This window comes from Podarcis raffonei, chromosome 10, assembly GCF_027172205.1.
Source record: "Podarcis raffonei isolate rPodRaf1 chromosome 10, rPodRaf1.pri, whole genome shotgun sequence".
NCBI classification, from domain to species: domain Eukaryota; kingdom Metazoa; phylum Chordata; class Lepidosauria; order Squamata; family Lacertidae; genus Podarcis; species Podarcis raffonei.
In genome coordinates this window covers 59,588,426-59,613,550 of record NC_070611.1, presented here as the reverse complement: position 1 = coordinate 59,613,550, position 25,125 = coordinate 59,588,426, and the positions used below count along the sequence as shown (strand labels likewise).

The window sequence follows — 25,125 nt, the reverse complement described above, 5'->3', positions numbered from 1 at the left end:
TTTAAGTATGCAGAAGCATTAAAATTCTTTTTAAAAATAAGCTTCTTAATTTAAAAAATGTTGTCTGACCAGAACCTGTGAACTTAAGATGTGAGCAACTTTGCATATAACACTAAATCATTTTCAACCAGTGTGCCGTGACACCCTGGGGTGCAGTGGGCAACACTGGCCTCTGTCCCCCTTTCGTTCCCTCCCTCCTCTGATTTTCTCGCCTCTCAGAGGCTTGCACAGATGTTTATTGCAGTAGCCCTAGCTATAAGCTCAGCAGGCGAGTGGTGCCTCTGGGAGGCACCTCTCTATGGGAGAACTCACAAGGAGAGGGGAGAAGAGAGGGAGGGAACACTCTACAAGGGAGAATGTTCAAAGAAGGGTAAGTGTCTGCCAACACTGCAAGGGGTGACATATCTGGGCTCATGAGCCCCATAGTGGCGCTGCAGAAAGAATGTAGTTGGTTAAGCGAGCCGTGGACTCGAAAAGGTTGCAAACCTCTGATTTAGTAGTATGTTGACAGACTTCAGTATGCCTGAGCAAAGCATCACGTTCACATGCTCCCCTTCCCTCTTCCTACATGGCTGGAGGATTTCTGCTGAAATTACTCAATTTACATCAATGATCCCTAACTGGCACCCTTCATATGTTTTGAACTACAACTTGGGAAATAATGGATTGTTTAAATGACAGCTTGTTTATAAGACAGGATGTCAAACCAGGAGGATCCTGGTTTCCAAACATCTGCCTAGCATGACTAACTTTTCTGTGTGAGAAAACCCTGCAACTCTTTGCAAAGTTTTATTTATTTGCACAGATACTAAATTAGAAACGGCAGTTAAGGACTGTGATGAGCACTATCGGGAGACAAATGGGACTTTCAACAGCAGGCTGCAGTGTGAAATGTTACTGTTCTGGGTGCCAGACCACTAGCCATGCCCTCTTCAAGAAGACTCCATTCTATTTCCCTCTCCCTTTGTTTCCTGTAACACACACCCCCACCCCCAATAATCAATCAGCATTATATAGGCATAGAGCATGCTCAGTCTGCATTGGGCTGTTTTGGGTTTCTCCCCTTAAGATTTCTACAAATTTTCACAAACCAACTGATAGCTCCCTCTTGTGCATTGAAGGCTCAACCCTGAGAGAATAATTTCATACACAGGATGATGAAGCCAAACAAAATACATTAGGGCTTGTTCTTATTATGCCACAATGACTGCAGAGTGTTTACACAAAGTTCTGCCTGCCTCCTGTGGCAACTTTCCAGTTACTGTGGGGTAAACATATGCAACTGAATGAGGGGTAGCCATTGTGCACTGTAGCATAGTGCTCTTTTGAATGCATGCCGGGGTAAGTTACACCAGAGTGCCTTAATTTTCTTGGTTCTTTGAGCAAATCCTCACATAGAGACAAAGGGAGAAGCTGCTCCTTTAAAAGGGCTGCAAGAAAAAAGGAACAGATGTGAGGATGAGACTGAAGGGTCTGACCAAGGGCATGGAAAGACATGGCAGAGTAGACACAGGAAGAGCAGGATTTTGATGTCATGGCGACTAGGTGCACAAAATTTTGCCAAGAGACAGTTTGAGCAAATGTGAAATGAAAATATTTCTGAATGGCTCTTTGGAAAACAATATCTAGTTCTTCACAGGAATGGTGAAAAGAGGAAACAAACTGCAGATTTAGCACTGAAAACAGATTGTTCTGCTTTGATATGTAGCTGTACAGAAATGTCATAAATAAGAGAATACCAGCAAACTGTTCTTTTTTAAAGCATAAAAGGAAGCAACCAGTGTAAGCAAAAAGCAAATTGACATTGAGGAGAAAGTATGGTAGTGTGTAGTTAATGACTGGTATTCAGAGACCAAAGGTAAGAAGCATTTATAATGACAAAAAAATAGGTAATGGGTGCTCAGCTCCATCCCAAATATGTTTACCCAAACAACATGTGCTAATATCACTAGAACTGAAGCAAAACATTCCTTATAACGAACATAAATATGTTTCAGATTTTTATTCCTAGATTATTCACCGAGAAAATTTTCAGCATCCTGTCTCCTGAATTTAGGAGACAGAGGTTTAAGTTCCTAATGTAGCTCTGTTTCCTCTTCTTTCTGGTGTGGATCTTCACTCACTCCTTTTTTGATAGAGGGGGAAGGCACCATTTTGTGGTTCACCTCAGGTGCCAAAATGTCTTGGGCTGGCCCTGCAACCTATACATGTCTACTTTAAGTAAGTACCATTATGATCAGTGGGGATTACTTCTCAGTAAGTGTGGCCTTGGCTTCAATCTTATATACACTTACTTGAGGGAAGTCCTAATGAGCTCACTGGGATTGCACTACACATTACACATTTCTTCTCAAGCGCATGCAGCCCCACAAACATTGCAATAATTGAAACTGGAGATTGGATAAACCCAATCCCCTTTCTCTGCAAGAAAGGAGGAATTTAAGAGAATGTAGTTATTTTATTGTATGCCATGAATTACATTTAAATACTTTTATATTTCAAGTTTTTTTTATTCTTTATTCGGTTTATATACCACCATTTATCAGAAGATCCCAGGGTGGTGTACAACTTAAATTCTTCTTAACACCAGTTTGAAAGAAAAAGTCAATATAATCTCAGCCATCACAAAAGCCAAATAAAAGTTAGAAAACACACTCAAGTTTCATTCCCCACCCTGCCCATAGATGTTACAAGAAAATTACCCTTCTATCACTATCAATCTCTCCCTGCATTTACAGGGAAAGATTTGGAGTCATTAGGGTACACACCACATGGAAAGGCAACAAGCCCCTACAGGTATGGATAATACCCTGCATGAATGAGGTGCATATTCTAGCAGGTATGTCCAATAGGTGGATTGTGATCGACCGGTTGATGACAGCGGTGTCCCAGGTGGATCGTGGTAGTGATCGCCTTAGTGTTCTTTTTAGATCCCCCCAACAAAAAGCTCAACAACTTCTGGCAATGACAATTGGTAGATCACAACCGGTCTTTCTATACTGTGAGTAGATCTCAGTCTCTTGGGAGTTGGACGTGCCTGTTCTAAAGTGACTATTTCACAGAGGGCACAGGGGTTCTATTGCTAATGTTTCTCAGCAGATAACTCAATATGAAAAGGGTTCCTTGAAGTTAAGGAGTTCAAAGACCACTGCCATATATCTAAAGTTTCCATAACAGATTTCTGCCCTCTTGAACATATCCAATAAACAAGTTTCTGCATCCCCAGGTAAATGTGGAATAACTATCACCCCCAGTTCTGGTCTCACCTATCATTAATGGGAAACAGAGCAGCAACTCAATAAATAAAATGTTCTCGAGCACTGTTTTTCACTGCCCTAATGCTATAACAAAAAGCTTGAAACAAATGTGATAAAACAATGTACTATAAATCTGTCTCTCTAGCGTATTCCATTTATTATACTGGTTGAAAAACTGGACTTGGTTTCAGGCTATCTTGCAAAATTAGCAGCCTATCAAAATAGAGTTTTGGTGAGAACATTTTGAGAGTAACCACCAAATTCACTTCTTTCAGCACCATCCAATAAAAGAAATATTACAACCAAAATGGGAAGTCACCTCAAACTCCAGTCAGTGACCTACAAGTGTGTAAAACTAAGTCTGGCTAGCCTGTTAAAACAGATCACCAGAAGCTTCATTTGCAGAAACCCAGTGATGAAGCAGACTAAAGGCGGATTTGGTTGCATCCTAATTGGTACTGCTCCCTGCAACTGCTACACAGTAAATCAAAGTACTGGGGGTTTTGTTGTGCGGAACATTCTGCCTTTGGAAACCTTCCATGCCTGCTTTGAAATGCCTAAAACCCAGAGTTAGCAACATCATCCTGTAAAACCCTATGGGGGGGGGAGTGTCCTGTGGGTCCAATAGCAATTGCGTACGAGGAGAGATTGCATAAATAGCTGGTGTGTTCACTCTAGAGAGGCAGTGGAAAAGGGAGGAAGGGGAATTTGCAGTGTTGGGCCCCAGCTGTGAACTCCTCTTGTTTTTGTTTTAGGGTAATTAATGTTCCGTTGAATAGAGCCAGGCTATGGACTCCATTTCTGTAGCTTTTTTATTCTGAATTGGAAGCTTTATTGGTTGAGCTGAAAGCGGTGGTAAGAGAGATGTGCACTGCCTGCCACTGTGAGGGTTATGCAATTCTGTTTGTTCTCCTATATATCCAGATAGAAGGTGAGAAAGTAGGTTGGTGGAGCAGAAATATAGCCTCCCGTCTATAAATGGGAAATTAAACCCCAGACACAATCAGGAGAATAGTCAGGAGAAAACAGATTCATTTTCATTTCAGAGTACGATGTGGGAGAAATGATGGTGGGCTAAAACTAATTTGCAAACCCTTGTTCCAATGTGCAACCCTCTCAAGCTCCTATCACTACCTTCTCTCAACCCATCAACTTGCCACAATCTTCGAATTAGATACATTCCCCCTTGCGCTCCCAGACATCTCCATCTCCACAGTTCCTTGACAGAGCAATCATTTATCAAGTTGTTTCATGCATTCTTGGGGAGGGGGATCCAGGGGTGAGAGTTTTCTTCGTCCCTTTGTTGGAACTCCACAGGATCATCCCGAATAGTCTCCAGCCAACTGCTGAGAAATGCTGGACTTAAGGAGCAAATGTTAAAGGGGCTGCCTTTCATCTACTTGCTGATCCTGCTGCCTTTTTATTTTATTCTCCAGTGTAAAAAAGAAAAGAAAACTACACACACCATCATCATTCTGCATGCATGGTTTTGAAGGAGCTGCTATTATTTCTACCAATTGCTTCTGCAATAAGCCCTACTCATCCACCAAACATTTTAGAAACAGGGGTTGCCACTAGCAGTTCTCTCCTCCTCCAATTTCAGATATGGGACACTGGAAGGTCTGGCTCTAGCAATTCATGGGGAGTGCATACAAACTTTGAGGAGGAGGAGGAGGAGGAGGAGGAGGGGAAGAAGAAGAAGAAGAAGAAGCCTAATATGTTTATATAAATTACCTACATAAAATATAAAAACATTTTTCATTTCATTTTATTTAGTTTTGTTTAGCAAATGTTACATACTACTTGACTGCAGCAAAACCTCTATAGTTTACAAGAATTTAAATTATCAATAAAATTTAAGAGCAATTAGGAACATTTAAAAATGAGAGAGAGAGAGAGGGAGGGAGGGAGGGAGAGAGAGAGAGAGAGAGAGAGATATTGGTTTGAAAAGGACACTAACCATCAGTGGACTTTGGCCTGGATTTGAATTACAGATTCAATGGCAAGCTTCCAACAGCAAAACAAAAATAATCAGCAGTTTATTTCACAACATTATTATGGATAAGATATGTTAAATACTTTTACATGTGTGTGAGAGAGAACACACTCCTTTAAAGCAGATTGAGAGTAAGAAAGACTAGGCTTTAAGCATCATATTTCTATGTAAGAAAGAATACCACTGTTGTCAAAGTATGAATTCCAACCCAGGTAGAAACCTTTCAGGGGGGGGGCGGCCTGCTGCACATTCTATCTATTTGGGTAGATGAGAAATAGGAAGACATTTTATGGTACATTGGCATCTAGGCTGTATTGTAACTTACACTATAAACATCCTATTATCAATTTATAAAGTGCATTTCATGGTGACCCTTAGCAGAATCTTCTTAGTTGATTTTTACAAGAATATACTCCCTATATACACTTTGGCTCTGTCCACAGAGCAATCTCACCCAAGCCAATCCTTCTTTTCAGCTCCTACATTAGTATCACCAAGAATCTCTCTCTCACACACACATTTATTGTGTATGCTTTCTTCAACTTATGTGTCCACTATCAAACTATTTTTTTAAAAACCTACACCAATGCAACTAGCATCCTGCTCACTGAAAGATATGCAAGTGATACATATGGCACAACTTTCATTAATTCCTGATAAATTATTTTCAATTAAATTCTGAGTAAAACCTGCATTCAATGAGCATTCTCTATATTTCAGGAAAACTAGTCATCCTGACTAATTTCATTACTTACATCATTCTGAACAATCTGATATGCAAGAGTCAGGATGATAATCGGAGGACCGTCATTTCTACTTAAAGCCTTATCCATAGTATCTTCTTTACAGAGGAACTAGGTTTATCTGCAATCAGTGCTAAGAAGCCAGGCTTACAGGCCAGCCAAAAGAATAAGAAGCAAAACAATACCCTCCGGCCCTTAAGAACTGATTAAGTGGTCTCAAACTTCAACAGGCTGAAAATAAATCTTTTAACAGCACCCAATCAGGAACAGGATCATCAGTTTTGAAGCACCTTCTTGTAAATGTACTACAAGCTTTCAGCATAGCTCAATTTTATCACTGAAGCAGGCTGACTATGCAGCATACTAACTGACTCATACCTTTGATAGCACACATATACACACTCCCAGAGTTATTTTGCAACTTTAAAAAGTTTTCATTTTTAAGTTAAGGTGAAAGATGGACTGACAAAAGAGTAAATTAAATTTTAAAAGGCAGAGAGCTGCTCAGAAGCATGAGGAGAAAGTTAAGAACTTATAATTTAACCGCATTGACTATTTATATATATATATACTACATCTCTCACAGAAATTATGAGTGATATCCAACATTTGTCAATGGGTCTGTTACAAGTATGACTAATTTTGGAAATCACCTTGTGAAGCCCACCCAGCTTCAACTCAAGGGAAGATCCCACTATAGCTGCTTTTCAAATTATGTATTTGTTTTCACCCTAAATTACAGCTGGCCAGACACTAAGAAGTGCTAGACTCTGTCTAAAGGTAAAGGTAAAGGACCCCTGACAGTTAAGTCCAGTCGCGAACGACTCTGGGGTTGCGGCGCTCATCTCGCTTTACTGGCTGAGGGAGCCGCTGTTTGTCCGCAGACAGTTTTTCCGGGTCATGTGGCCAGCATGACTAAGCTGCTTCTAGCAAAACCAGAGCAGCGCACGGAAACGCCATTTACCTTCCTGCTGGAGCGGAACCTATTTATCTACTTGCATTTTGATGTGCTTTCAAACTGCTAGGTTGGCAGAAGCTGGGAGCGAGCAACAGGAGCTCACCCCGTTGCAGGGATTTAAACCGCTGACCTTCCGATCGGCAAGCCCTAGGCTCTGTGGTTTAGACCACAGCGCCACCTGCATCCCCTTAGACTCTGTCTACAAAACCCTTAATGTTCTGCATAATTAATATAGCAAGAACTATGAAATCCTTTCATCATTTATCATCTCATATGTGATCCATTTAAAAGCTAGATTGGTGTAGTGGCTAGTGTTGAGTTAGGACTTGGGATGCCAGGGCCCAAATTCTTGCTGAGCCATAAAACTCATCGGGTAACCTTGAGCTAATCACAGTCTTTCAGCATAACCTACCTCACAGGGTTGTTGTGAGGATAAAATGGGGAGGAAGAGAATCATGTGCATCACCTTGAGCTCCTTGCAGGAAAGGTGAGATAGAAATGAAATGAAATGAAATGAATAAATAAATAAATAAATAACTTGCATGGCCTTCCCCAAAAACATTTTTCTAACTGTGCATGGCCTGTACAGGTACATACTCGGGGATTAGTTTACCTTGTCACATAGAATTAGGAATATACCAAAGTTGTCAGCGTGCAGTGTGTAATGTATTAAGTACCATATATATTCGAGTATAAGCCGACTTTTTCAGCATATTTTTTATGCTGAAAAAGCCCCCCCGGCTTATACTCGAGTGAGGTGGGCGGTGGCAACGGCAGAACAAGCAGCCCGAAAGCAGCCCTTTGGGGCTGCTTGTTTTTCGTCCTCCGCTGCCGCCACCACCAGGTTTGTGGTGTGGTGAACCAGCTTTACTTGAGTCAATAAGTTTTCCCAATTTTTTGTGCTAAAATTAGGTCCCTTGGCTTATATTCGGGTCAGCTTATACTCGAGTATAAAGGTAAAGGAACCCCTGACCATTAGGTCCAGTCGCGGACGACTCTGGGGTTGCGGCGCTCATCTCGCTTTATTGGCTGAGGGAGCAGGCGTATGTATATAAATGCATCTGAATTGTGTGTTGCGCTATAAGTCAAGGCTGAACTTACCTTGTCCTATATTATTCATTGGGGACAATATCCTCTGGGTTTTGCTCAAATTCAAACTGCCTCTGTTAGGGTAATTAAGATTCAATGGAGGAACCATCTACCTTCTTTCAATACCTAATTTCCTCAACCTAATTCCCAGGCAAGTTTTCCTATAAGTAAAAAGCCATGGCTGCTATCTTAAATCTGAGCTAGCAACAGCTATGCTCAGTGAATTTAATGCTGTGCCTTCTACCAAAGAGGCAGAGAAGGGCTTCGATTTCTAAGTATACCTTGCTATGGATCTTCCGTAACTTAGCAAGTTAAACATTTCCTACCTATTACTTCATCTAAAGCATGTACTATTAAAACAAACTTTCCTTCTTTATTGCTTTGGGCTGTATCCAATGCTAGAGGCTCATTAAAATTAATGACCTTCACTAACTTAGGTCCGTTAATTTCAGTGGAACTACTCTAAGCAGAAGTTAGCGGGATACAGAAGTTAGTGGGAAGCTAACTATGTTAGTTCTTTTGGGTGGTATTCAACTAAGTTTTACTCAGAGTAAACCCACTGAAATTAATGGAACTAACTTAGCCATGCTCATGAATTTCAGTGGGTCTTCTCTAAGTAAACCTTAGGTGAATAACTTTATGCTATTTACATGTATTATAATAAATTTCAGGCAGTGTTCACACTAGTGGCTTGAAACCCTGTGAGGTTGGCCTTTTCTTTCTTGCATCTGCACACTTACAAAAGCTGTCTGAACTGTTCCCAGTACAATGGAACAGCAACATCTGTTCTCAAATCACAGGGAAGCCAGTTTCAGAAAAAAATACTTCAAAGAAAAATATTCTCTAAAAGCAACAGGGTAGATGCATTGTGGTGAATACCATGTGATATTGGTTTAAATAACCAGCAGTGACTGTGCTAGATCAACAGTAAACAGTAATGTGAACACACCATAACTTCTTAGTTAAATTAATTTGGCCTATCTAACCTACATTCATTCCTTCGTCCATATCACTAAAAAAAAATAAATCAGAAAAGGGTTTGGAGGTGGAGCATTATCCCTGTCAGACAGTAAGGTAGACTGTAGACTGCCTTGCCACACCTGAAACTGGTATTTGACTATGCACATGCCACTCCACCTGCAACACTAGCAAACTAGCTACGACTGATGGTTTATAAAAACAATTATGAGGTAAAAGCTCTGCAGATAGAGAATCCACTAAGGCTTCCTTAATGATTCTGCATAGTAGTAGCAGGGATGGATATCAGACCCACTAGGCAAACAGACCCACTACTGCCCCATAACATGATTATCCATCCCAGAAAGGGGGGTGGCAGCTCTTAAAAGTCATAAAAGTCATTCTCCTCATAGGAGTAACGGGGAGAAACCATAAGCTGCCCAGTTGCAGAAGTATCAAGCATATATTGCACCTCAGTCAGGTGGCTGTTCCGTGGGCTCCTAGTTGGAATAGGAGAACCCAGTGGGTGGGGTGTGATTCTGCTTCTCCATTGCATGTGGGTCTTTTTTCAATCCCTGAGCTGTGTGTGTGTGTGTGTGTGTGTGTGTGTGAGAGAGAGAGAGAGAGAGAGAGAGAGAGAGAGAGAGAGAGAGCTACATGCATGCATGTAAGCAAGAGATAGAAAAAGAATGTAATATAATGTGTTTAAATGTGAGTATAAATTTGAAATAAATGATCTCAACAATCATGACAGCTAGAATCTCTATAAAAAACACTCCTATTTTCAGGTATTCACAACATAACTGAGTTGGAGGTTCCCTCAAGCAGCTTTCAAATAAGATATTCCACACATAAGTTACTATTATCAATCCATAGTGGCAAGTCAAGATAAAAATACCAAATGGATTTAAGGGTACCAGCTCTTAATCAATTAAAAGTTTTTACAAAGTTTGCAAACATGTATGCTGCTACCCTTCTCTCTTTGGCAAGAGTACCACAATCTCAGGAACCCAATAACTCACAAACAATCCTCTTCCCCAAACCCACCTCAATTTGGTTTCCAGAACATTCTCCATTTCACTCAAAGCATGCCAGCTACTGAAGGGTTAATTTAATTAGCCCTGTGTGTGCTCAAGGAATTAAAAGCAACTTTATTTCATTATTAAATAGTCAATCAAGTAATCTCTGTATCTGATTAGGACTATAATGAAATGAAGTCTTCCAGGTCAAAGCTGTCATTCCAATCAGGAGGCAGCCCATTTTCAGGAAGGAAAAGCAGGCAGGGTTTTTATAAGCTCCAGCTTTGGATCAGGATGAAGGAACAAGGAGCAGACAAACTCACTTGTTTTCATAGCACATGTGTCTACATTACATTAATAATGGAACAGCATCAACACCACCCTTTTCCTCATTCCGCATAGATGTATCCTTTGCCCTTAACTGTTTGGCTACGTTTTGGGTGGTCCTACAAGACTAACTCCAGACCAAACCAACTGTATAAAAGTGTGTTCCACATTCTACAGATTGATGAGAACCCTGGACTGTAGAATACAGTGTTTGTCAACATAATATGGCACTTTCTGTGGAATCTTCCAAAGGAAAATATGGAGACCTTTTGCTAAAAGTTTACTAATCAATGTGAGATGGAGCAAACTCTAATTCAATATGGGTCAAAGTCCCTAGCTCCAGGGTATTACAAACCAATTGCAACCATAGAATCATAAATCTGTAGAGTTGGAAGGGATCCCAACAGCAATCTAGTCTAACACTCTGCAATGAGGGAACAAAAGCATCCATGACAGAAGGCCATTCAACCTGTGTTTTAAAAACCTCCAGTCCATCACCTTCCAAGAGAATCTGTTCCACTGCTGAACAGCACTTAATGTCAGAAAGTTCTTCCTGATGTTTAGTCAAAATCTCTCCTTTCAGGTAACTTGAAGCCATTGATTTGGGTACTAGCCTCTGGAGCGGGAGAAAACAAGCTTGCTCCATCTTCCATGTGTGATGGAAAAGTTTGTTTCCCCATGCCGGAAAATGGTTAGTGTATGGCAGCCTCTGATTGGCTGAGGTTCCAGGAGGGGGAGTTGAAAAGGAGATGATTTGGAGAGACAGTTAGTGAGTTTTGGAGGGAGTGTTGGGAGGAGGTTTTGGAGAAGGTTGGGATTGAGGTTGGGAGAATAGGTAGGAAGATAGGGAGTGAGAATTGGTTCTGGGTAGAAACATCCACTCTGAGTAAAATATCACAAGCTAGAGAAAGGAGTCTCTGAGCTTGGTGTGAAGGATGTGTAAGAGTAATTAGGCCAGGAATTACCACATTTTTCGCTCCATAAGACGAACCTGACCATAAGATGCACCTAGTTTTTAGAGGGGGAATGCAAGGAAAAAAATATTCTTTAAAGGGAGCACTGAGCAGAGCCTGTATGCATCCCAGGCTCTGCTCAGCGCTCCCTTTCACGAGCCGCGTGGAGCGTGTGTGCGGCGCTTGCAGGCTTTACCCCGAGGAGGGAGAAAGGCACTCTTTAAAGGGAGCACTGAGCAGAGCCTCCCGCCTGTCTTGGCTCCATAAGACGCACACACATTCCCCCTTACTTTTTAGGAGGGGGAAGTGCATCTTATAGAGCGAAAAATACGGTAAGTGGGAGGCTGAGGCTGAGACAAGAGAAGTAGAAGCTGTACAGTTTACTTAGGTCTCATCCCAGTCAGGAGGGGAGAGATTCTTTTAGTAAGAGAAGACTCCCAAACCAGTGAAACCTTGGGTCTATTACTTGGAGTACCTCAGGAGTAGGGTAGTCAAAGGGGTGTGTAACTGACAGAAAGTACCACCTTTAAGAACCAAAGTATTAAGTTAAGAACCAAAGTATTAAGTGTGAAACAACTGAGAAAACCTTGAAGTGAACTAACATTGTAAACTGAAGTATCCTAAGTTTTATCCACTCATGTCATAAAGTTCCTTGTTAAATAAAATAGTTATTGTTTATTAGAGCAAATCCTGCCTGAAACTCCTAATTATTAAGTTTTACCTCACGCAAGTCCCCCACAAGATAATCTGGGGTAGTATGCAGGAATTCATGGGATTGGTATTCAGTGAGTTGGGTGAACACTCTATTTTTAAGAGAGAGGATGGGCCCAACGGCACCAGGGGGGAAAGTGCCATTGCGCCATGTGACAGTTCTTCAGATATTTGAAGATGGCTTTCATATCTCCCTATCCTTGGTTTCCAGACCTTTTATCATCTTGGTTGCCCTCCTCTGCACACGTTTCAGCTTGTTGGTATCCTTCTTAAACTGTGGCACCCTGAACAGGATACAGTACACCAGGTGTGGTCTGACCAAGGCAGAAAAGAACGAGACTATTACTTCCCTTAATTGAGACACTATACTTCCGTTGCAGCCTAGAATAGCATTAGCTTTCTTTGCTGCTAAATCACACTGTTGACTTGTGTGAAGCTTGAGGTCTACGAAGACCCCTAGATCCTTTTCGTATGTATTACTGACAAACCAGGTGTCCCATCTTGTGCAGCTGGTTCTTCCTGTCCAAGTTTTGAACTTTACACTTGTCCCTATTGAAATTCATCTTGTTAGTTTTGGCCCACTTATTCAATCTGTTAATATCATATTGAATCCTGATTCTGTATTCTGAAGCAGTAGTTACCCCTCCCAGTTTGGTGTTATCTGCAGATTTGATAAGCTTCCCCTCAATTCCTTCTTCCAAGTTGTTTATAAAGACATTGAGCAACCACAGGCCCAGGGCAGAACTCTGTGGCACCCCACTTGTCACTTTTTTCCAGGATGATGAGGAACCGTTAGTGAGCACTCTTTGGGTCCAGCTACAAATCCACCTAACAGTGACCTTGTCCTGCCCACATTTTACCAGCTTCTCTGCAAGAATAGCATGGGGGACTTTATTGTTGTTGTTGTTGTTGTTGTTAATAATAATAATATTTCTCCAATCTCAATCTATGATAAAAAACTTAATAAATCATGGGCATTTGGAGCAGGGGAATCCCCACATACTTAAGGCAAACAAATGCATGCATAATTTGCCTAATTTATTCCAGTCACAGAATTGGAGTTGTCTAGGTGCAGAACTATAATCTACTATCTCATTCCTCCCTCTTCTTGCATAGCATAATTCCCAAACCTAGGGCGAAGCCAGTGAATAAACCTATTAAGTATATGGGGCATGACTGCCACCCATGTGGGAAAGGAGTTATACAAAGCCATTATAGCACTCAGAAGGAAGCCAGAAAACAGACCTCTCCACGCCCCCTGCCCCGCATGCCATTCGCTCTCTCATGTCATACAGTGTTATTTCCAGCCTGAGGGAAAGTGCAAATCAGCAGCTGTCACACTGAGGCAGGGTCTCAGTGTGCCCTCCTCCTCTGTCTTTCACCAGGGATTTTGGATCTAAATGACCCATTACAGTTTTAACACAGCTGCAAGAAGTGGGACACTTCTACACAGCATGACTGAGTGGTTGGGGGTGGGGAGCGGAGGAAGGGGAAGGGGAAGAAGAGAAAAAGACTACGCTTCATCTTCTCCGGAGACACTAGTTCTATACAGCTTATCTTGCTGACTGATATTTCCCAGCCTTGTCCCTAACATTTACATCAAAAAAGTAAATGTGATCAGTTCATGTAAACAGCTTAGGTTCCTAGTAATACTAGGTTATCAATCCATATTTTACAAACAGTATTTCTAAATAATGCCTCTCAACATCTCATGCCAAATACTTGGTGGGCCTCAATCCTAAAATCACTGACCCACAAGTCAGCCCCCAAAAGCTCAATAGTCTCGATCCAAATAACTCACTTCAAAAGCAGAAACCACTTCTGTTCACAAATCAGGGACAAGGGGCTACTATTTCCCCCCAAATGCAGCACCTGTGCCCCTCAACATCCAACAGTTCCTCAACTCTGATTTGCATTTTTAAGAGGGCATGGAAGGATTAGATGGGGGCAACAGCTCATGCAGCAGGAACTATGGTATTCGGATCCATGCCACATACCAGTGTTAAACTTCTTCCTCCACTACTGCTCAGAAATGTAGGGTGCTGAGGAGCAATTAACTCTGGGCTTAACTGCATGTTCGGAGGCTACAAATAACTGACTGTCCTTGCAGACTCAGGCCACATCATGCAAAGCTTTTAAGCAGCTAGCTATCACATAGCTAGGCTATTTGTCATGTGAATCCAACCAGCAATACGCTGAACAAGGCTAAATGAGATCTAAGGAAGCAACATTCTCATTAATTCAGAAAAGGAAATACACACACACTAATATTTCATCCCTTAAATTGTGCTATCCAAGTAGATGTTATTAAGTATATAGACTGACATAGCCTATTACTGATGTCTAAGAAATTCAAAAGACATCCATATTAGGACAGCACAATAAAAGCCATAAAATCACAGCTCAGTGTTAGTAAGTTCATCCTTCTCACTTACCAAAGCGTTTCATTTTCACATATCTATTATGGAAACAATGAGGATTAATCAGCAAAATTCTGTCCCTGAGGTCCTTCACACATGACCCTGATGTATGCGTTTGTGGGTCACAATATTGACAGAAGTGAACTATAAGCTGGTGTGCCTTTCTCACAACACACAGAACCTTCAATGGCCTGTTTTGCACATAACACTAAGCACGGTTTGTTTAACAAACCAAGTTAACCATGAGTTGTCTCAAAGATGACAAACCATGGCTTGTCTTTCCAAAATTGTATTTGTTTTCTAGCTGCTCTTACTTTGGGCCTTTGTAGCTTAGTGAGTGTCAGGGGTGGCGAAACCATGGCTAAGGAAGGGTGTTGGGAGACACACATAATGCCAAACCAAACCACCAAAGTTCATAAGCCAACAACAAACCTTGGCTTCAGATCATGGATTGTTGGCAATAAACAAAGAATACTTAAACTACTTGGCAAGAGTCTGCACATAACTCTAAGACAGAGTTTAATAAAGCATGACTTAGCAATATGCGTGAACCAAGCCGATACAAGCATTGACTAATAATAATAATAATTTTTTATTTATACCCCGCCCTCCCCAGCCAAGGCCGGGCTCAGAGCGGCTTACAAGCAATAATAAAAACAAGATGAATGATTACAACTTAAAAACAAAAATAAAATACAACATTAAAATAATGGAACATTAAAATATTAAAATGTAGCCTCATCGCAGGAGAAGGAAAAGAAAAAAGAGAGGGAGGGAGGGAGGGAATCAAATTGGCTCCAAGCCAAAGGCCAGGCGGAACAACTCTGTCTTACAGGCCCTGCGGAAAGAAATCAGATCCTGCAGGGCCCTGGTCTCATGAGGCAGAGCGTTCCACCAGGCCGGAGCCAGAGTTGAAAAGGCCCTGGCTCTGGTTGAAGCCAATCTAACTTCCTTAGGGCCTGGGACCACTAGGGTGTTGTTATTTATGGACCTTGAGGCTCTCCGTGGGGCATACCAGGAGAGGCGGTCCCATAGGTACGAGGGTCGTAGGCCGTGAAGGGCTTTAAAGGTCAAAAGCAGAACCTTAAATCTGATCCTGTACACCGGGAGCCAGTCCAGCTTGAAAAGCACTGGGTGAATATGCTCCCATGGCAGAGACCCCGTGAGGAGCCTCGCTGCAGCATTCTGTACCTGCTGGAGTTTCTGGGACAGCTTCAAGGGCAGCCCCGCGTAGAGCGAATTACAGTAGTCAAGCCTGGAGATGACCGTTGCATGGATCACTGTCGCCAGGTCGGGGCGGGAAAGGTAAGGGACCAACTGCTTGATGCGGCAAAGGTGGAAAAATGTTGCCTTGGCTGTTGCTGTAACTTGCGCCTCCATGGAAAGGGAGGAGTCAAGGATTACACCCAAACTCTTAACGGAAGGCAATGGCACTAATTGGGCCCCTGCAAGAGAAGGGAGTTGGCCTCTCATCCCCATGCCATCCCGACCTAGCCATAGGACCTCTGTCTTCGAAGGATTTAGTTTCAATCGGCTCCCACGAAACCATCCAGCCACAGCTTCCAAGCATCTGGTCAGTGTGTCTGGGGCCGAGTCGGTGTGGCCATCCATCAGCAGATAGAGCTGAGTGTCATCAGCATATTGGTGACAGCCCAGCCCAAAGCTCCGGATATTCTGGGCAAGGGGGCGCATAAAGATGTTAAAAAGCATCGGGGAGAGAATTGCGCCCTGCGGCACTCCACACACCAAGGAGTGGCGCGACGACATTTCCCTCCCTAGTGCCACCCTCTGTCCCCGACCAGAGATAAAAGAGCACAACCAGTTACGGGCTACACAAGTAAGCCTCAATGCATAATCCATCCACTATTAAAAAGGGGTGGTGGGCCTTGTATTATTATAAGACTTTTATGTGTAGTTAGAGAGACCATCAGCATTACACACCTGGCCTCTCTAAATAAACCTGTCCCCTCTGTATAGCACCCTCTATTCAGAAAGTTTACAAAAAAAACCTTAGCCTTCCTTGTAAAACAGCAACAAATACCACAAAGTAAGGCTCACAGTGCCTTTAGATTTCATACGCAAACTAGTCTGTCAACAAACACCTCTGTATTTCCTTCGATGAGTGGCAATGCTGTTTTATTCTCAGCTATGAAATTCAAGGGGACACGGGTGGCGCTGTGGATTACATCACAGAGCCTAGGACTTGCTGATCAGAAGGTTGGCGGTTCGAATCCCCGCAACGGGGTGAGCTTCCGTTGTTCGGTCCCTGCTCCTGCCAACCTAGCAGTTCGAAAGCACGTCAAAAGTGCAAGTAGATAAATAGGTACCACTCCGGTGGGAAGGTAAACGGCATTTCTGTGCGCTGCTCTGGTTTGCCAGAAGTGGCTTAGTCATGCTGGCGACATGACCCGGAAGCTGTACGCCGGCTCCCTCAGCAAGATGAGCGCCGCAACCCTAGAGTCGGTCACGACTGGACCTAATGGTCAGGGGTCCCTTTACCTTACCTTTACCTTTATGAAATTAAAATAGGCTATTTCATTATCAGCTTACCTAGTCTCAGACTTCCTATGTGTGGATATGCTAGAAGGCTAATTCACCATTTTTATTTTAGAAAACTTTTCAAAACACAAGTCTGCTTCTAGAGGGGAAGCAGGAAACAAATGTAACCAACAAATAAAAGTTACACTGCAAGGCTGGGAAAACAGTTGCCATTAATTCCTCTATTGTCTTTTAACAATATTCGCATAAGGAGGTAATGGGAAAACTACTGTAGATTATCTCTACTCATCAGACAATAGGCACAAATAAATGTGATACATGAATAAAACATGGAAGAGAGGCAACAGCATTTATTTCACACTCACAGACACCTTGGCACTACAAACGGATAACAGAGGAACTTCTATCACCTTTTCTTCAACACAGAGAGTTTGAGGGCCCATCCATGAACAAGATCAATAGCAAACAACTAACCTCATAGTTACAAACTTTGTGGATTTGTCTTTTGATTCATGTCTACTTTACAAGTATCAGAGACTAATTGGTGCTTTATAATATATATTTTATTCACACATATATACAGGCTGGCCATAGGTGGAGGTTTCACAGTTTAAACCAATTCAAACAGAAATTCTCTCCAATCCGGTTTCACTGGGGTGGGGTGGGTGCAGCAGCAGCATCCAGCCCCCAAGAAATCCTACAGCTCTGATCTTTTTCTCAGTGTAACCTTCAGCTTCTTCATAAACAGCTGGATAATATCTTCCTGTGCAGGGAGGGGGAAGCAAGGAAGAAAGACATATCCCCATCCAGGATGATGGGGATATGAGAACTGCTGGAGAAAGACATGCAAATAAAGCTAAATTATGATTTAGGATTACATTCAAACATGTTATTTGGCCAACCAAATATGAATTATCAGGTTTACAATGCCTCAAAGTATCGTCAATTAGCTAAGAACATGATCAACAGCAACCACTATTACACTGCTCCTCAATATGCAACTGGTACTAGCAATAGTAAAGCTGAGGACTTCAGACTGCATATTTAGAGACAAGGTACCACTAAAGCCAATGTGACAAAACAAAAAAACAAGTAAAAAATATACAACATTAGGAAATGAAAGACGGATACAAGAATCTTGGAAACAAAATGATTTATTCTTCTAAAGATTCCCACTATAGCTCCCAACAGCATAATTTATCCAATATATAAATTAAAAGATAATATGACACTAATACATTGTTACAACTGTCCATGAAGAAAACACATTTAAAAATAAGAGATCTCCAAGCTCCTTTGATCCTTTCCAAATGTCAATTATTTTAAATGTAAAACATCCTGCAATGCACTGCAATTAAAACAGACAAACCCAGATCATTAGTCTCAAGGTTTATTTAATTAACATTCAGCAGCACAAACAAACTACGGTTTCCTACTGATGTATGGGATTCCATCCTATCCAATTACTTGATTCTATATCCTGTTGCATAACTAAGGAATACCTAGATAACATAAAAGTAAATGAAAAAGGAACTCCTGAAAGTCTAATATTGTTCATCCTGGGAATACCAGGTAATACAAACAACAATACATCAAGTTAAAAATATTATGTTTTTTTAACCAACTTGTACCATTTATTTCTGGGAAAAACCAGATCTACACATATAGAAGAATAAGATGGTATAATGGTCTATCATATAGTCCTTGCCTGCACAATGTGACCAAAGCAAAATACACCACATCATGCATGTATGATGCCAAACCTTTAAGAACCTGCTGGTTGTGACAGTTCAGCAGGTAGCAAAAACAAGCATGATTTACAGCACCATCATGTACATATTATCAGCTTAGAAACAAGTCCCATCAAGCACAATGAAGCTTACTCTCAAGTAAGTGGGTATGGAATTGTAGCCTGATTCTTTAGGCTGTGTTAAGCTATTATAAGGCTGCTACTTTATCCCTTTCTTTTAGTAAACACATATCTTGTCCCAACCAAACCCTACACAAAGAATGGTCAAATACCAGAACAGCATACAGATCTGGACAGCCAGTGTAGCAAAAAATAATCAGAGATGAAGGAAAAACTTTAGTTTCCAGATGCCACAGACACTGTTGTCACAACTTTTTGGTTCATTGTGAAATGTTAACTATCTCCAACATTCTCATTTCCCTTACAAATTGAATTATTACATTGGGGGGGGGGGTCAGAGAAAAGATCTGCGCAATCTTGCAGGGTGTTTTTTTTTTAAAAAGAAACTTATTGGCCTTAACCTTGATTTTTCAATCAGAGCTTCTACATAGAATGGCCAAAAGCACATGCATTTTTACGGAGGTAATCTCTCTAACAAACATATACCCCTACAGTTTCTCAAGCTATGAAATCCAAAAAGAGACTACATTCTTCACTGTTTCTTATGCAACTGTTATACACAGGATACCATTAATTGTTCAGGTCATTCTGACAATTTGAAATAAAATCAACTCCTCAGTAGAATTCTAACTCTTCTTAAATCCAGTTGTTCCAAAGTACAATTTCTACCATATCTTGTTAAAGTAACTTTACTTTTGAAAAGTAAAACTGAATGAAAAATGCACAACTTCAGAATGGTGTTTGTATTCTGGCAACTTTGAGTAACAAACAAGATCCGGTAATAATCATCAATTTGCTTAGCAAGTGTTCTGTCTCTTTAAACAAGGGATTTAAGGAAAATGCCTAATTACAGAGGTACCCCACCTAGCATAATCTGCTAACTTACCCACTTTGCAAAGGAACCAAAAAGGAACTGGCCACAATAGAAAGGAGACTTGCTACAGTGAATAGATCTGTTAAATTAACACATTTTCTGTCAACCAAATCAGCTGCCTCTAGTGCCATTGTTACTGAAACAATGGAGACCCCAGGAATGGGCAGCCATTAAAAGGAACAAGTCTACTGAAAAGGATACACTCTAAGGCAAAGGGTTTGTGTGTTTAACTGGATTCTGTACTGTAGGGAAGAAGGCTAGGCTGCATTTGCATTGTTCTCACACTCAAAAGCAGATGCAAGTGATGGTGCTGTTAATGAGGAAATTAAAAAAAATTCTATCCTTCAAATGCCTTTTATAACAAAACTTTAAATCTGTATTTCTAATACAGTTATTGCTCGTTATTTGGCAGGTATTATTTCCTATTTTTTCAAAGCTATTTCCTCTTAACTATGAAAGCATCTAAAGACATCATGAAGGGTAGATTTCCCCCCTCCTCTATACCCCACCATACAGGGACTGAACAGATGCCAGGCGTGGAGTGGCACCAATACACAATGCCATGTGGGGAAGAAGAGAAAGCCTAAGTATTAGGCTTGCTCAGTACACAAAGTTGGACTGCTTTAACCCAATACATTATTTTTGCATTGAATTAGGGCTTGTCCAGAGTTTTGCTGCAGCAGTTGCTTAATGCTTATAATGGAACCAAAACACACACATCGTTTTGCTGAAAAATATTTCCACAAGTAATACTAATTCACAATATTACATTTTACATTTCAGCTTATTAAACTTGAGATTCTTTGCCATGGCTTGAATTTCATTCTGAAATTTGAGTAATGGCACCCATCATCTCTCCCTACCAAATCCAAAGAGTTTCCCCTCAGCCATTGCAGCTACTACTATTAAATTAAGACTCAGATTGAAAGGAAAACTCACCTCACAACAGTGCAGCACATAACACAGATATCATTTGTTTATTTGATATATTGCCCATCCTTCATTGTAAGTGCTTAAAAGTCTAAAAGCCTTAGGCCTGCAAATAATTGAAATGCCTCTTCCTTCCCTATCGGCCCTCCTAGGTGTTAAGGTTAGCAGAGGTGTAGTTTCACCTCCCTCAAAAGTTGTGGGGTGGCTCAGGAGAGGGCATGCCCTATGGCAGCCCCCTAAGCTGTGCAATTCCCTCCCAACAGAGGTGTGTCTGGGTTCTTTACTATACCATTTTCAATTAATGATGAAGACACACCACTTTTACCCTAACATAATGTGTGTTCTCAGGCCACACCCTACTACTGTGACTATTCTGTTTTAACTGTTTTAATTCTGCATTTTAAATTCTTGTAATGCACTCTGTGACTTGCTGCTGAAGGGCAGGTAATAAATAAATAATAATAATAAGATCCTAGGGTAGGTCACAACAATTTAAAAGACAACATTAAAAACAGTTTAAAACCAATTTCAATCATGATAGAGTATGCCCTAAAATGCATATATCTGAAATGTCAAAGGCCAGATAAAGAAACGCATCTTTAGCATAAAATGAAAACTGTATAATGAAGGTGTAATTTCACCTGTCATCTGAAAACAACTAATGTGGAGGTTTATTGTATTTGTTGTATAAGGAGGGAGTTCCATAAATGGGGTGCTGCCACAGAGAATGCCCTGTCTCATGTCACTATCTTGCCCGCCACACCAGCTGACAGGATCAGATATCAAGAAAAGTATCCAGGCACTAGGTCACTTGGGCTTTGTACTAGCAACTCCTTGAATTGGGCCTGGGAGCTTATTGGCAGCCAGACAATGAATGCTATGGGACTGAAATAATCTCCAAACACCACCTTCTGAAATCATCTCTCCAGACTGGTGTGGAAGAACTGAAAAACAGTACTTCTAAGCAAGTTCCATTGTGTTCAGCAGTGATTACTCCCTGATAAATGTGTGTTAAGATTGCAGCCACAAACACTTTTCCAAACAATGCAGATCAAACACATAACCCATCTCAGAATGCCATAAACTACTATCGTGTTCCACAATTGCACAAAATACTCCCAACTTAAAACAAGACTCACTACATTTTCTCTGCACCACTCACCACTCAGTTTGATTTCCCCACCAACACCACCACTCTCCTTTCCACCTAACCTATCTTCTCCTTCACAGAAACCTACTGTGATGGTGGGAAGACTCTTGGGTTTATATGTGAAAACCCAAGTTCATATCAATACTCAGCCAAGAGGAAAATATATAAAACAGTGGTTTTCAACCAGTGTGCCATGGTACCCTGGAGTGCCTTGAATGATGGTCAGGGGTGGCGCGGGCAAGAATGGCCTCTGTCCATCTTTCCTTCCCTCCCTCCTTTGATGCCCTCCTGCATCTCTGCCTCCCAAAGACTTGAGCAGCTTTTTATTGCAGCAGCCCCAGCTACAAGCTCTGTAGGCAAACAGTTTGTAAACTGCAGCTGGTGCAGAATTCTGTGGCTCAGATGCTCACAGGGGCAAAAATGTTTGAGCAAATTACACCGATCCTGGCCCAACTGCACTGGCTGCCAGTTAGTTTCCAGGCAAAATTCAAAGTGCTGGTTTTGACTATAAAGCCTTAAACAACTCAGGACCGCAAATACCACAAGGATCACCTCCCCTCATATGAACCAACTCGGACCCTGCAATAATCATCTGAGGTCCTTTTTGTGTGTGTCCACTTCATGAGAGGTCCGGAGAGTGTCAACATGAGAATGGGCTTTTTCTGCAGTGGCTCTCCATTGGTAGAATGCTCTCGCCAGGAGGCTCACCTGGTGTCTTCATTACAAATATTTAGGTGCCAGACGATAACATACCTCTGTAACCAGGACTCTGGCTGATTAAACAATCTGTTTGTGAGAGGGGAGTTACTGGTTTTGTTTTGTTATATATTTTGTATTTCCATTTTGCTTCTTTATGCTGTAAACCACACTGTGATCTTCGCTTGAAGGATGGTATACAAATAGATAATAAATAAAGCCTCCAGTCCAAACTGGCCACTACTCCAAGCACTTTCAATATAGGAAGATGGCGGAGAGCCCCTAAAAGTGGGCAGCATCATGGACGAAAGTGAAGTTAGTGTCTGCAATGTGTACATTCCCTTATTCCAATTCCCCCTGCCCCACCACACTTCTTCCATGCATCAAAGTGAGGGAATGGTAACTACCCATCTGTAAAACTGTGCCACTCAGGTTTTGAGCTAGATTAGAAGCTTGCTGTTCACCTTGCTCCAAACCTCAGTGATCTAAGCTCAGTATTATGGGGTGGAAATTTCCCAAATGTGTACTCTTGCACACATCTTGTACCAAGATATACATGGCCGACTTGGAACAATGCTACCTATATTTCTGTCCTCAGAGGCCTCTCCGCTACCTAACATCTTCATCATTTTAACCCATGGAAACCTGGCTCCTAAGAAATTCAATTAAATCTTAAATTTCTTCAACCCCATTATCAACCAAAGCCTAGATTAGACATTGGTAGAAGTTCACTTTCTAGCTATCACAGAGCAACTTATACCAAAAACCCATCAATCGCAACACATATCTGCATGCTTCCAGCTCCTTCTCCAGAGAGAACCACACAAATCCATCATCTACAGCCAAGCCCTATCATATAGCCATATTTGTTCCACTTCCTAATACAGATCCATGCCCAAATTATTTCTGTCAGACATACTTAAAACTACAATGCTTACCCATATAAAGAGATAGTTTGGCAAAACCAGACTGGTATCCAGGAATCATCTCCTTCAGGACATTTCCCAGGAGAGAGAGAGAGAGAGAGAGAGAGAGAGAGAGAGAGAACACCCCTCCTTGTTACTACCCCGTTAAAATATTTTCAAAATATCACCAGTGAACTACAGCCCAAATATGACAATAATAATAATAATAATAATAATAATAATAATAATAATAATAATAATTTATTATTTATACCCCGCCCATCTGGCTGGGCCTCCCCAGCCACTCTGGGCGGCTTCCATAAAAACCAAAAATACAGTAAAATATCACACGTTAAAAACTTCCCTGAACAGGGCTGCCTTAAGATGTCTTCTGAATGTCAGGTAGTTGTTTATCTCTTTGACATCTGCTGGAAGGGCGTTCCACAGGGCGGGCGCCACTACCGAGAAGGCCCTCTGCCTGGTTCCCTGTAGCTTTGCTTCTCGCAATGAGGGAACCGCCAGAAGGCCCTCGGCGCTGGACCTCAGCGTCCGGGCAGAATGATGGGGGTGGAGACGCTCCTTCAGGTATACTGGACCGAGGCCGTTTAGGGCTTTAAAGGTCAGCACCAACACTTTGAATTGTGCTCGGAAACGTACTGGGAGCCAATGTAGGTCTTTCAAGACCGGTGTTATATGGTCTCGGCAGCCGCCCCCAGTCACCAGTCTAGCTGCTGCATTCTGGATTAGTTGTAGTTTCCGAGTCACCTTCAAAGGTAGCCCCACGTAGAGCGCATTGCAGTAGTCCAAGCGGGAGATAACCAGAGCATGCACCACTCCGGCGAGACAGTCCGCAGGCAGATAGGGTCTCAGCCTACGTACCAGATGGAGCTGGTAAACAGCTGCCCTGGACACAGATTTGACCTATACTATCCTCACTATCCTCACTATCCTCACACAGGCTTTGGGTGCTAGGCATGTATGTTCTCTCTTACCACCAGCCTCCAGATAAAGGTTATTTACCAGCAAGAAGCCTATCTAACACCAACACAGACCCAAGTTGCAAACTCAGTGATGCAGCTGCTGCAAGCTCAATGATGCAGCTCTGTCCCTGCTACAAGACTAATATTATCAGGGGTTCATTCACCTTCTCATTCTCCAATGAGATATATGCCAACAGTGTCTTTCTGCTGCCAACACAGACACAAGCTTAACACAAAAATTGGTTTCCCAGAAACCAGTGGAAAAACATTTCATTAGCCTGGGCACTCTGCTGCTGACCTCAAATTTACCATAATTAAACAAAAAGAGGTAAATGGGAGGCACTAGTGTGAAGCTGTGGAATTAGATTTCATCAGCAGATTTGATTCCATTCAATTTGAACTTTACCAGAACTCTTTCTTCCCAAATACAAATATTACATTAGCACAGCAAAGAATGCTTAGCAGCAGAAGTCTCCTGCCCGTCCCACCTCCTCTTGCCAATTTCAGGCAAGATTGTGTCCATTTGGGGCAATATCACAACTGAAATTGATGCAATCCTGCCTGAAATCACCACATATGGTGGCAGCGCTTCTCCACCAGTGGCAGAAGTGGCAAGGCACACAGCGGAGGTAGGTGGTATCAGCAGGGGTAGGTATGATGCTGGTGGGGCAGCAGCAGCAGTGACAGCAGCAGGGCAGGGTGACTTTTCATTTTCATTTCAACCTGCAGTAGGTGCTTAGCCATTCCATTAGGTCAGGCATGTCCAACAGGTCGATCATTATCTACTGATT

At 41.8% G+C, this 25,125-nt stretch overlaps 1 protein-coding gene and 1 long non-coding RNA gene across 2 annotated transcripts in view; one reads left to right on the top strand and one right to left on the bottom strand.

Moving 5' to 3' along the window:
• LOC128422335 (uncharacterized) overlaps positions 1 to 4,913 on the top strand; it is a 33,349-nt gene extending 28,436 nt beyond the window's left edge. Inside the window, exon 3 of the long non-coding RNA XR_008332482.1 lies at positions 4,694 to 4,913. This is a non-coding gene — a long non-coding RNA (uncharacterized LOC128422335). The remainder of the gene's footprint in view (positions 1 to 4,693) is intronic.
• Positions 1 to 25,125, bottom strand: part of LOC128422327 (chromatin remodeling regulator CECR2) — a 123,857-nt gene that overhangs the window by 86,408 nt on the left and 12,324 nt on the right. The gene's annotated exons all lie outside the window — the stretch shown is intronic.